We start from the raw sequence: 11,581 nt of genomic DNA, 5'->3' as shown, positions 1-11,581 counted from the left end.
CGGGGTTTCACCGGGTTAGCCAGAATGGTCTCGATCTCCTGACCTCGTGATCCGCCCGTCTCGGCCCCCCAAAGTGCTGGGATTACAGGCTTGAGCCACCACGCCCGGCCAGAAGATTAGCTTTTAAATATTGAAGATTTCTCTCTAAGACCTAGGCACAGGGTCCCAAAGTAATAAGCAGAACCTAAGCTGTTAGATGAGAAAATGTAAGTCTAAAAAGCTGGGATGCGGCCGGGCGCGGTGGCTCACGCCTGTAATCCCAGCACTTTGGGAGGCCAAGGCAGGCAGATCACAAGGTCAGGAGATGGAGACCATCCTGGCTAACGCAGTGAAACCCTGTCTCTATGAAAAAAACACAAAAAATTAGCCAGGCCTGGCAGCGTGTGCCTGTAGTCCCAGCTGCTGGGGAGGCTGAGGCAGAAGAATGGCGTGAACCCAGGAGGCGGAGCTTGCGGTGAGCCCAGATCGCACCACTGCACTCCAGCCCGGGCGACACAGCGAGACTCTGTCTCAAAAAATAAAAATAGCTGGGATGCTCACCATTCCACACTGGTTATTTGATGATTAGTGTGGTCTGAACATGGACAGTATTTCCTTGATCAGTGACAGTTTGAGGTATAGGTATGTGACCCAATGCTGGTCAATAAGAAACAAAAAGAACCAATGTGGGAAGGCAGGGAGGGGACAGCAAAAGAGAAGGTTTCCCAGAAAGGTTAATTCTGATAAAATGCTCCTCCATCACTGTTACATTTCAGATAATAGCTACCACCTGAACACTCTAAGAAGAAAAGAATTTAATTCAGGAAATTAGGTGCTTAAAAATGCACTGGTAGGCTAAAGGAGCAGCTCTTAGGCTATGTTTCCAGCAATAACCACCAGAACATTGCAGAAATGTCTGCTAAAGAAGCTGCTACCTGTGTCCCCATCAAGAAACTGGAGGGACCAGGAAGCCACCACAGCAGGTGTGGCTCCAGAATGACACCTGCAGAAGTCCAGTGCCCCTGTGCCCATATTTGTAAGAAAACAGCAGACAACACAGACCACAGCCTCCTTCCAAATCTCAAGCAGGTGCAGCTGATGTGCATTCTTCTGTGTGAAGAATCCGACCCACTAGTCTGTTAGTGGAACACTCCTGCCCCTGTTCCCTCCCACTCCTCACTCCGTCCCAGGAGAGGTGAGTGAGGTATCTGACTGGCAAGTGTGGAAGAAGAAACTTGACATGCATGGACCCATCCCCTTCTCTTCTCTTTTCTGCCCACAGGGAGTATGCTTTCTGCCCTAGACAGACGTTTCCCCTGCAGGAGATGAATATCTGGAGTTACCCATGACTGGGTGGGAAAATCGGCCTGATACTGGGGTTTAGTATTAGGAAGCTCACTTGCCTACAGATAACGCTAATATCAGAGTTACCAGAAATAAGGATAATATTTTGATCACCATATGCCAACTCCTCCTGCCCCCACCCTTCTATTTCCACTGATTCAAGAATCTGGTGAAGAAACTAGGGCTAGAGAAATGGAATCAAACTCTCCTGTGCTGCTAGATAACACCAGGCACTTGGTCTGTCATGAGGCCTCCTGCTTTATTTTATTTTATTTTACTTTATTTTATTATTTTATTGAGACGGAGTTTTGCTCTTGTTGCTCAGGCTGCAGTGCAATGGCACTATCTCAGCTCACCGCAACCTCCGCCTCCCAGGTTCAAGCAATTCTCTTGCCTCAGCCTCCTGAGTAGCTGGGATTACAGGCATGCGCCACCATGCCTGGCTAATTTTGTATTTTTAGTAGAGACAGGGTTTCACCATGTTGGTCAGGCTGGTCTCGAACTCCCGATCTCAGGTGATCCACCCGCCTTGGCCTCCCAAAGTGCTGGGATTACAGGTGTGAGCCACTGCACCCTGCTTACTACTTTATAACTCTCACAGTTTTCGCAGCATTTCACACCTATATCTCATATGATCCGCTCAACAACCTGTTCACAGAGGCAGAATGGGCATCATTAGCTGAGGAGCTAATGCTGCAACTCTTAGTGTTCATAACCTGTTCCATATCATGATACACATAGGAAACTGAAAAAAAAACACATATGTACACACACACACATACACTCACACACACATCTCACTATGGAAAAAGTATGAGGCTGCTGGCACCAGAGGTATTTAACCCCCAGAGGTTCTAGCTGCCCTAGGCCTTGCATTGAGAGGATCAATATCTTATCATACCTGTAACCCACTCCCTGCCCACCAGTTAGGAAGTTCTGGCTTGAAGAAGAGTGCTAATTAGTTCAAGGCCACAAGGTTAATATATTAATAGTTGACCCTTGAATAACACAGGGACAAGGGCACCAACTCCTGTGCGGTAAGAACTTCACATATAACTTTTTTTTTTTTTTTTTTTTTTTTGAGACGGAGTCTCGCTCTGCCGCCCAGGCTGGAGTGCAATGGTCGGATCTCAACTCACTGCAAGCCCCGCCTCCCGGGTTCACGCCATTCTCCTGCCTCAGCCTCCTGGGTAGCTGGGACTACAGGCACCCGCCACGTCGCCCGGCTAATTTTTTGTATTTTTTAGTAGAGACGGGGTTTCACTGTGTTAGCCAGGATGGTCTCGATCTCCTGATCTCGTGATCCGCCCGTCTCGGCCTCCCAAAGTGCTGGGATTACAGGCTTGAGCCACCGCGCCCGGCCCACATATAACTTTTAACTCCCCCAAAACTTAACTACTAATGGCCTACTGTTGACTGGAAACCTTACCAATATTATAAACAACCAATTAACACATATTTTGTATGTCTTATATACTTATATACAATAAAGTATATATACTTATATACAATAAAGCTTATATACAATAAAGTAAGCTAGAGGAAAGAAAATGTTATTAATTATAGGCCTTGCATGGTGGCTCACACATGTAATCCCAGCACTTTGGGAGGCCAAGGCAAGAGAATCACTTGAGTCTAGGAGTTTGAGGCCAGCCTGGGCAACATAGTAAGTCTCCATCTCTACAAAATAAAAAATAAAAAAAATTGGGCACAGTGGCCCAACACTTTGGGAGGCCGAGGTGGGCGGATCACCTGAGGTCAGGAGTTTGAGACCAGCCTGGCCAACATGGTGAAACTCCATCTCTACTGAAAATAGGAAAATTAGCCAGACATGGTGGCAGGCACCTGTAATCCCAGCTACGCGGAAGGCTGAAGCAGGAGAATCGCTTGAACCTGGGAGGCTGAGGTTGCAGTGAGCCGAGAACATGCCACTGCACTCCAGCCTGTGTGACAGAGTGAGACTCTATCTAAAAAAAAAAAATTAATTAAAAAAAATAATTAGCTGGGTGTGGTGGTGTGCACCTATAGTTGCACCTACTCCAGAGGCTGAGACAGAAGGATCACTTGAGCCCACAAGTTCAAGGCTGCAGTGAGCTATGATTGTGTCACTGCAGTCCAGCCTGCATGACAGAGTAAGACTCTGTCAAGAAAGAAAGGAAGGAGGAAGGAAGGAAGGAAGGAAGGAAGGAAGGAAGGAAGGAAGGAGGAAGGGAGGGAGGGAGGGAAGGAAGGAAGGAAAGAAGGAAGGAAGGGAGGGAAGCAAGGAAAAGGAAGGAAGAAAAGGAAGGAAGGAAAGAAGGGAGGAAGGGAGGGAAGGAATGAAAAGGAAGGAAAAAAGGAAAGAAGGAAGAAGGTAAGATAGGAAGGAAGGAAGAAGGGAATGAAGGAAGAAGGGAAGGTAGGAAGGAAGGGAGGGAGGGAAGGAAGGAAGGGAGGGAGGAAGGGAAGGAAGGAAGGAAGGAGAAAGAGAAAATATATTTATATTCATTACGTGGAAGTGGATCATCGCTTCCACTTCATCCTTATCATGTTCATGTTGAGTAGGCAGGCTGAGAAGGAGGAGGCAGAAGAGGAGATTTGGTATTCTTGTCTCTGGGGTGGCAAGGCAAAAGAAAATTCACATATAAGTGGACCGTGCAGTTCAAACCTGTGTTGTTCAAGGGCTAATTGTATACAGAAATTTGAGCTCAGATCCTCTGAGTCCAAATCCAAAGAATCTCAAACACAGTCTGAAGTGGAAGAGGTATTTGTTACCTGCACACATCCCCACTATAGCTTACTGGGTCAGGGAAGGTTCAAAGGGATGGCCTCTCCTTCTGGCCGACATCTACCGGGCCAATCGCTATCTAGAGATGCAACCTGCCTCCTATCAGGTCTCTTCCTTTCTGAGCCAGAGCAGGTTTTTCTAGTTACTTTCTGGAGAGGGGAGATCAAAGGAGTCTGCATTAAGGCTCATGATCTGGGTAGTCCTCTGCTGACCTGGAAATCCACTATGGGGTGGGCAGTGCCTATTACATAACCAAGATGTTGTCCCCACTTCTGAATACAAGCTAAGCCCCCCTGTCCAATGTGGTCAGGAGAGTAGATATTTCACTAAATAAAAATATCTACAAGGGGAACGAGGGAAAATGGTAAAAGGATACCTTAAACTTTCAATTTTAACTTAAAACATAAAAGTAAGTTTAGGTACCATTTTCTTCAAGGGTAGGATCAAAGCATTTTCTTGGAGCAGGTATCTGTTAATTGGAGTTCTGCTTTATCTTTCTTGCATTAACTGTATCTACAGTTTATTTTTTTGAGAGAGTCTTGCTCTGTCGCCAGGTTGGAGTAGAGTGGTGCGATCTCAGCTCGCTGCAACCTCTGCCCTCCAGATTCAAGCAATTCTCCTGCCTCAACCTCCCGAGTAGCTGGGATTACAGGTGCCTGACACCATGTCCGGCTAATTTTTGTATTTTTAGTAGACACGGGGTTTCACCATATTGGCCAAGCTGGTCTTGATCTCTCGACCTCGTGATCCACCCACCTTGGCCTCCCAAAGTGTTGGGATTACAGGCGTGAGCCACCGCGCCTGGCCTACAGTTTATTTATTCTACAAATATGTGTTGTGTTCCTACTATGTGCCAGGCATAATTTAGGTGATAAGGACACAGCAGTGAACAACACTAAGTCTCCGCACTCACAGAGCTTACTTTCTATTGGAATCTACCATACATTCCAGTTTGGGTTTCTTTAGAGTAGAATGAGAACTTAAACACACAAGGCAATCCAAGCCTTACTCTACATTACTGAGAATTACCCTAAAATGTTTATGATTTTTTTGCTAGTCTTCACCACGTCTTTCCCATACTAATTCAACAGCAATTTTTGTGTGTAACTTGTTTTTATCAAATCTTTCCAAAGCATACAACTCCAGTTTTTATAGGAACAAAAACTCATTTTTGCCCTCACATTTCATTGGTTTTCATAATTAAATTGCATAATCAGAATTGCAAGTACAATGGGCAGATGTGGGTTGGGAGCCAATAGCCCTAGCCTCCGGTGAGCACTTAGCTCAATTTGTGGAAACAGAAGTACCTGAGAGTACCTCTACTATTTGGGTATCTGGCACACCATGGGCATTAGCGGGTTCTATAGAGGCAACAGGGAGGATCTGCTAACCGGATATTTGGTTAGGTGGAGTTTTGCTTCAAGAGCTTCTGCCATATTGACCCACCTCTCTTCTCCAGACCAAATGCCACTCTTCTATTGAAGCATACAAGTACTTATTCTAAAGCTTTACAAAGGTGGAGGAAACAAGACATACCTTTGTTTAGCTACATTTTGTTTTTTATGATATTCATAAAGATGACGATATGTTTCTGTGCTGCCTTTTGTGTGCTGTCTTATGTGAATGTTCTCCTTTTCTCTGCAGTCCTCTCTTACATATGGCCCTCGTCAGGCGCCCTAGGCATACCACTTCCCTTAGGACAATGCAGTCCAAGCCCTGCAGTCCCTTCTTTTATTTATTTATTTATTTGAGACAGAGTCTCGCTCTGTCGCCCAGGCTGGAGTGCAGTGGTGCGATCTCAGCTCACTGCAAGCTCTGCCTCCCGGGTTCATGCCATTCTCCTGCCTCAGCCTCCCGAGTAGTTGGGACTACAGGCGCCCACCGCCATGCCCGGCTAATTTTTTGTATTTTTAGTAGAGACAGGGTTTCACCGTGTTAACCAGGATGGTCTCGATCTCCTGACCTCATGATCTGCCTGCCTTGGCCTCCCAAAGTGCTGGGATTACAGGCATGAGCCACTGCGCCTGGCCTGTCCCTTCTTGATCCTCACTGGGATCACTGCATTTTCCCTTAGCTCAGGCTTTTGCTGGCTCTGTAGAGGCAAGAGGTAAACTCCGACACATGAACAGGGCTAAAGGAGGAGAAGCAGGAGAACGTTGACTTCTTTCCATCTGAAGACAAATGTACATCACCACCACCAAATAATGTAGATTTCTTCAGAAAACCCTCTGCTCTGGTCTTCTTTACTTTTCATGAAAAATGCATTTTTCTCTTATTATTATAGCTTGGCCACCATTTTCCTGGCTGAATTTCATGACAAAGAGCCGCCCTCCCCACACACACATTAACTGAAAATGCCCCCACCCTGGGAACAATTTAGGATCAAAGGCACAGTGTTCAAATAGCATACACAGATGTCAAAGCTTCTCCTGTAGAGGTGGATCATTCAGTTGATTCTCTCCAACAGAGCTCCCGCTCTACAGGAGAGCCAGTTGCCCTCCCTTTTGTAAAGGGATAAGAAGAGAATACGCGCCTGTTTATCCTGACAACACAACAGAGCAAGCCATATTAGAGAAAAACAGGAAAAATAATGATGTTAAGAAGTCAATGATAAAGACTGTTCCATGCTCCACAGTGTTCCTTAGATGACAATGAGGTGACAGAGATCATTTAATCCAACCAGCTTATGTCAAAAATAAGAAAACCAAGACACTTGGGTGAAATGACTCGCACAAGACAGAGCCAGCCTGAGGCAAAGCTGGGGTAGGAAGTCTCTGACATTGAGTCATTTGTTGCATCCACTACACCAGCTGTTCTCAAAGTGTGATCCATAGACCCCTGAGGATTCCTGCCATTCTTCTGAGGTATTCCTGAAGTCAAAACTACTTTCGTAATAATAATATGATGTTTTTGCCTTTTTCACTGTGTCGACAATTTGCACTGATGGTGGGTAAAACTACTGGCATTTTAGCATGAACCAAATCCTAAGCATCCAACTGTACTAGTCATCACTGTCACACACTTGCAGGAAAAACGAATGCCAAATTCACTTAAACAAATGCCCTTAGGCTGGGTGCCTTGGCTCACCCCTATCATCCCAGCACTTTGGGAGGCCTTAGCCGAGGCCAAAGGATCACTTGAGGCCAGGAGACCCTGACCCTGACTCTACTTAAAAAAAAAAAGAGAGAGAGAGAGGGAGAATGTCCTTGGTGAAGCAGTCAAAATTAATTCTATTAAATATTGACAATTTTCAAAATAATCTGTGTGCTATGGTTTCAGTATGTCCCCCAAAGTTCTTGTGTTGGAAGCTTAATCCCCATTGCAACAGTATTGAGAAGTGGGACTTTTTCAGAGGTGATTATGGTCATGAGGGCTCTGCCCTCATCAATGGATTAATGCCATTATCGCAGGAGTGTGTTCCTGATAAAAAGGAGGAACTCGATCTCCTTTCTCCTCTTGTACATGCAACGCTCTTGCCCATCTGCCTTCTGCCATGGGATGACGGAACAAGGAGGCCTTCCCCAGATGCGGGCCCCTTAACTTCTCAGCCTCCAGAACTGTAAAAAAAATACATTTCTTTTCTTTATAAATTACCCAGTCTGTGGTATTCTGTTATGGAAACACACAACAGACTGAGACACTGTGTAACAAAATGAGAAGTATGCATAAAGTACTTTTGATGTGTTCCAAACTATGATAGTTATCTCTAGGAAAAACACTTAGGCGATTATTTGAGTTGTGAGTTGAACAAACCACTTTTTTCATGGAGCATCTTTTTTTCTTTTTGCTTGAAAGAACAAATGACAAAGAATGCTATTTCAGACTAAGTGTTTGGCAGACATTTTCTTAAAAATGAACAAAGGGAGCCTGTCACTTCAAGGAAAACAACTGGTAGCATTTGTTGCTGATGATAAAATTTGAGCTTCCAAGCAAAAGTTAGAATTTGGAAAAACTTTTGTTTACCACTGTGGAGCTTGACAGCTTCTCATCAGGATTTTTCTAATGAAATAGATTGGTGATATTAATGACCGTGATTTTTTTCTGATATGGTATAATAAAATGTGTCAACATTTGAAATACTTGCATCATTCAAAGACAAATATTTTCCAATGACCAATGAATGCATTGTAGTACAAAATCATGCATGGGTAAAAGATCCATTCTAAGTACACAGCAAACCAATGGATTTTAATGTAACAGAACACGAAAAGTTTATTGACATAATTTCAGACTTCACATTGCAACTAACCTTTAAGACACTTGTTTTGGTGTAGTATCAAAATAGAATATCCACAATTATCTAAGAGGACTATTAAATACTCTTCCCTTTTCCAGCTACATAGTTGTGTGAAGCTGGATTTTCTTCACACATTTTGACCAAACCAACATATTGCAATATACTGAATGAAAAAGTAAATATTTGAGAATCCATTTATCTTCTGTTAATGCACACATTTAAAAAATTTCACAATATTTCACAATGCAAAACAATGCCATTTTTCAAAACTGTAAAATAATGTCATTTTTCTTGCTGAAAATTTTGTTTGGAAGATACGATTTTTAAAAATAGAAATATGGGCTGGGCAGAGTGGCTCATGCCTGTAATTCCAGCACTTCGGGAGGCCAAGGCAGGTGAATCACCTGAGGTCAGGAGTTCGAGACCACTCTGGCCAACGTGGAGAAACCCAAATCCCCTGTCTACTAAAAATACAAAAATTAGCTGGGCATGCGCTTGTAATCCCAGCTACTTGGAAGGCTGAGGCAGGAGGATCGCTTGAACGCAGGAGGCGGAGGTTCCAGTGAGCCAAGATCGTGCCACTGCACTCCAGCCTGGGCAACAGAGCAAGACTCTCTCAAAAATAAATAAATAAATAAAATATTCCGGTGCCTCCACTCCATCCCTGTGGGTCTGCTGTGCGTGTCATGGACGGCATTGTCCCAGATGTAGCAGTTGGTACAAAGCAGGGATCTGACGAGCTTTTCTCTACTTGTGTCACTAACAGACCATTTATCATGAGCAGCAACTCGGCCTCTGCAGCAAATGGAAATGGCAGCAAGAAGTTCAAAGGTGACAGCAGAAGCGCCAGTGTCCCCTCCAGAGTGACCCACATCCAAAAATCGACGTCACCGAAGGGGAGGTGATCTCCCTGGAGCTGCCCTTTGGGAAGGTCGCTAATCTCCTGATGCTGAAGGGGAAAAACCAGGCCTTCATCGAGATGAGCACGGAGGAGGCTGCCAACACCATGGTGAACTACTACACCTCGGTGACGCCCGTGCTGCGCAACCAGCCCATCTACATCCAGTTCTCCACCCATAAGGGGCTGAAGACCAACAGCTCTCCCAACCAGGCACAGGACCCAGCGGCCCTCAGGCGTTAACTCGGTCCATTCGGGGAACCTGGCCTTGGCTGCCTCGGCGGTGGCCGTAGACGCAGGGATGGCGATGGCCGGGCAGAGCCCAGTGCTCAGGATCATCGTAGAGAACCTCGTCTAGCCGGTGACTCTGGATGTGCTGCATCAGATTTTCTCCAAGTTCGGCACATTGTTGAAGACCATCACCTTCATCAAGAACAACCAGCTCCAGGCCCTGCTGCAGTACGCCGACCCCGAGAACGCCCAGCATGTCAAGCTGTCGCTGGACTGGCAGAACACCTACAACGCCTGCCACTCACTGTGCATCGACTTCCCCAAGCTCATCAGTCTCAACGTCAAGTACAACAATGACAAGAGCCGGGACTACCACGCCCAGACCTGCCCTCTGGGGGCAGCCAGCCTTCGCTAGACTAGACATGGCTGCGGCCTTCCATCTTTTAGTTCGAACATCCACGGAGCCTGGTCCCCCTGGCTATCCCCTCGGCGGCGGCAGCTGCAGCGGCAGGCCGGATCGCCATCCCGGGCCTGGCAGGGGCAGGAAATTCTGTCTTACTGGTCAGCAACCTCAACCTAGAGAGAGTCACACCCCAAAGCCTCTTTTGTGTGTGTGTGTGTGTGACGGAGTCTTGCTCTGTTGCCCAGGCTGGAGTGCAATGGCGTGATCTCGGTTCATAGCAACCTCTCCCTCCCGGGTTGAAGCGATTCTCCTGTCTCAGCCTCCCGAGTAGCTGGGATTACAAGCGTGCCACCACGCCCGGCTAATTTTTGTATTTTTAGTAGAGATGGGGTTTCATCATGGTGGTCAGGCTGGTCTCGAACTCCTGACCTCATGATCCTCCTGCCTCAGCCTCCCAAAGTGATGGGATTACAAGCGTGAGCCACCGCGCCCAGCCCCCAAAGCCTCTTTATTCTTTTCAGCAACTACGGGTACGTGCAGCGCGTGAAGATCCTGTTCAATAAAAAGGAGAACGCCCTGTTGAAGATGGCAGATGACAACCAGGCCCAGCCGGCTATGAGCCACCTGAACTGGCACAAGCGGCACGGGAAGCCCACCGCATCACCTTAGCCTTATCATGCCCTTGAAGCACCAGAACCTGCAGCTGCCCCGCAAGGGCCGGGAGGACCAAGGCCTGACCAAGGACTATGGCAGCTCGGCCCTGCACCGCTTCAAGAAGCCAGGCTTCAAGAACTTCCAGAACATATTCCTGCCCTCGGCCACTGTGCACCTCTCCAACATCCCGCCCTCAGTATCCGAGGAATATCTCAAGGTCCTCTCCTCCAGCCATGGGGGCGCCATCAAACGACTCAAGTTCTTCCAGAAGGACCGCAAGATGGCGCTGATCCAAATCCGCTGCGTGGAGGAGGCGGTCCAGGCCCCCGTTGACCTACACAACCACCATGTCTGGGGGAAGCACCCCTCGGGGGTCTCCTTCTCCAAGTCCACCATCTAGGGGTCTCAGGCCCCCACGGCCAGGCCCCCTGGCGACAACTTCCATCATTCCAGAAAAAAGCCACTTTAAAGAGCAGCTGAAGTGACCTTAACTGATCATTTTATTTCTTTAAAAAGAAATCAGTTTACCTGTTTTTTAAAAAATTAAATCTAGTTCACCTTGCTAAAGTAAATAAATTAAATTAAATTAAAACAGAAATATGTGATTTATATTAACATGTAATGGGTTTATTATTGTGATCTTAAAATTGACAAATATTTTAAATTTTCTGCCACTAACCTACATACATTTTTAGAGTATGTAAAGGGGTCCTGAGACAAAAAAGTTTGAGAACTCCTGTATTACCCCATCTTGCCCTCCAGAATGTGGACTGAAGGGAAGTACTTCTTTCCTTTCTACTTAAATAACCCAGTGCTGTTACTATTTTATTTTAAAATCCAATCTACACTCTTCCTCCAGAACTATTAAAAAGTAGACTGCAAAAGAACCATAGCTTCCTGAAATCAAAGGACCCAAAACAAAGAGAAGGCAAAAACAGCGAATAAAAGGACTTCTCCAGAGACTGGCAGGCAGACTAAAAGACCACTTTCCCTCCAGCCAGCCTGGTAGGAGTTGCCTATTCCTTTTTGCTTGGTTGTTCTCACACCCAGTCACCCACTCCCATCCCC

The 11,581-nt window shown here is 46.1% G+C and overlaps 1 pseudogene across 1 annotated transcript; it reads left to right on the top strand.

The window, feature by feature from the left end:
* The first annotated feature begins 8,973 nt into the window (after positions 1-8,973).
* On the top strand, positions 8,974-11,071 carry LOC105517265 (annotated as a pseudogene). The gene is made up of 2 exons (XR_001002646.1): positions 8,974-10,067; positions 10,363-11,071. The product of XR_001002646.1 is annotated as a polypyrimidine tract-binding protein 1-like (transcript).
* The last annotated feature ends 510 nt before the right edge of the window (positions 11,072-11,581 follow it).

The sequence above is a fragment of the Colobus angolensis genome, unplaced genomic scaffold (genome assembly GCF_000951035.1).
Source record: "Colobus angolensis palliatus isolate OR3802 unplaced genomic scaffold, Cang.pa_1.0 Scaffold3, whole genome shotgun sequence".
In the NCBI taxonomy this organism is placed as follows: domain Eukaryota; kingdom Metazoa; phylum Chordata; class Mammalia; order Primates; family Cercopithecidae; genus Colobus; species Colobus angolensis.
Note: the sequence above shows the minus strand (reverse complement) of the source record. Positions and strands in the feature narration are given on the sequence as shown.